The sequence below is a fragment of the Corapipo altera genome, unplaced genomic scaffold (assembly GCF_003945725.1).
Source record: "Corapipo altera isolate COAL_440 unplaced genomic scaffold, ASM394572v1 348, whole genome shotgun sequence".
NCBI classification, from domain to species: domain Eukaryota; kingdom Metazoa; phylum Chordata; class Aves; order Passeriformes; family Pipridae; genus Corapipo; species Corapipo altera.
This window is the reverse complement of record NW_020885714.1, coordinates 3,026-5,257: the sequence shown is the minus strand read 5'-3', so window position 1 is coordinate 5,257 and position 2,232 is coordinate 3,026. Positions and strand designations below refer to the sequence as shown.

General features: G+C 44.8%; 1 long non-coding RNA gene across 1 annotated transcript; it reads left to right on the top strand.

Moving 5' to 3' along the window:
- Positions 1-686, top strand: LOC113940746. The gene is made up of 3 exons (XR_003525530.1): positions 1-60; positions 103-488; positions 587-686. It is a non-coding gene; the product is annotated as an uncharacterized LOC113940746 (long non-coding RNA).
- Positions 687-2,232: the final 1,546 nt, after the last annotated feature.

Here is a 2,232-nt window from a genome sequence, read left to right as displayed (position 1 = left end):
TTTATTTGCTTGGGATTTATTCTTGAGCGTTGCAGCTCCACGTTGCTTGATTTAATGGAGGTGTTGCTTGATTTAATGAAGGTATTGCTTGATTTAATGAAGGTATTGCTTGATTTAAGGAAGATTACTTCATTTAATGAAGATTGCTTGCTTTAATGAAGACAGGCTCTTTGTTTATCTTGGGAGTATTAAAAGTTGTCCATCCTGGATTCATGTCTGGCTGGAATTCTGGAGCTGATACCTTTAACCCAATGCTGGTGTTGCAAACATCCTGCTGAGTGATTTTTTCCTTTTAGCTGCAAGCAAGCTTTTCCTCTACCCAGTTACATCTAATACAATGTCTGTGGTTGTTGTCCAGCAGGGAGAAGGGTGATTTCTGCATTAACAGTTCCCTGGAAATAACAAACTCTTTGTTTCCAGGTGTCCTGCAGAAAGCCAGGTTTTTTGGTTTTGATTTGCTAATGGAACACCTGGAAATAGCCCTGAAGGTAATTTGTTTGGAGACCTGAATGCACCTGCCCTGCTCTTGCAGGGGATGTGTAATTTAGTGCTGTCTGTGTCAGCTGTTGAACAACATTCCCAACAGAATTCCCAGCCAGCTGAGGATCACTCTCCCACCTCTCAGAAGGAGTTTGTCCAGTTCCTGCTGGCAACACCCCCCAAGTCCGAACTGCGCTGTCAAGTGAGAACACGTTTCTCTTTCTAACAAAGTTCTGGGAATTTCTTCCCAACATCTCATCTAAACCTCCCTCTTTTCTCTTAAAACCACTGCCCCTTGTGCTGTCCCTCTCTGGAGTGTTGGTGCCTGGTGCTGGAATGTGGACACGTGAAATGCAAACAGTGTGTTCTCTTGAACTGAGTTTGGATTCTGAACTGTGGCACAGTGACCCTGACTTGGAATTCCAGGGTGGTTTGGGCTGCATTCCTGCTTTAGGGGGAAGCTTTCCAGGAGGAGCAATTTGTTTAAATGTAAAACGAACCAAGGACAATTTTTGAGAGTTTTGCATTTAGATTTCATTAGTCTGAAGTAGTAGAATAAATGTTCTTGTGTGTATTTATCTGTATAGAATCATGGACTGGTTTGGGTTGGAAGGGACCTTAAAGGTCTTCTCATTCCACCCCCTACCATGGGCAGGGACACCTTCCACTAGAGCAAGTTGATCCAGCCTGTCCCAGAGTGTCAGATAGGGAAGAAAAGACGTCAAAGAGGAAGGAATCCAAACATTTGTTGTGACTTTCTTCACCTCCTCCCCTTCCTGAGTTAGAAGGAATGCTTATTAGACAACTTCCATTTGCAGTAGTGCCTAAGTAGACTCTTTCTGATCACTTTTGGGGAGGGAATTTTTGTTTCAGAGGTGGAAAGAGAGAGTTTCTCCCTTTGTGAAGAGAGTGAGGAAGTGGGCTGGTTCTGAAACCAGAAAGTGGGGCTGGTTTGGGGAGGGAGAGGGTTCAAGACTTTCCTTGTTTAGCATTGCCTGACTTTGGAATGCATTTTAATGTCTAAAGCACAATATATGCAATTCTATTTATTAAGTCCGTAGCTGCAATATGAATAGAAAATGTTATTGCTGTATAGTAGCAAAGAAAGTTGAGGTTTACAGGTAGACAAGTGTCTTTACAGTCAGTGTCTTCATCTCTGCAGGGTGTTAATGCCAGGGGTGGTCACACAGTGCCCCCCGGATGTGTTCAGGTCTCTGCTGGGGTGGAAACAGTGGGGAACTGTCCTCAGAGGTCATCAATTGCTGTGGAGTAGTTGGAGTGCAGGGTTAGAGCAGCTTTATCCCCTCAAATGTGCAGAGGAACCTGCTACACCTGCAGAGACCTGCCCAGAGCCCGGATTGAGTTCCCCCTGGGAGATCCCTGGGCAGAAATGGGATGTCTTAGTTAATGCTCTCCAAAGGAGTGTGAAATTGCACTCTCAATCCCAGCTGGGAAGAAAAATTCCCCTGCTTCCACATGTCCTGACCACTCCAGACTGGAGTTCCTGTAGCTTTTTGATTCTTTGTTGGGAATTCAATGGACAGAGGAAAACACAGAAGTGTCCCCAAAGCAGAGAGAAGCTCTGGGGCCACAGCAACTGCTCCCCCCTTTTCTCATCCCTTCAGGAGATGAAGAAATGGCTCTCAATGTTTTCCCTCAATGTACTGTGCAAATAGTCCCTGAAAGCATAATCATAATCCCATTTGCTAGCCAGATCCACTTTGGGCTGCCTAAAGTGTCTCCAAAAGTATC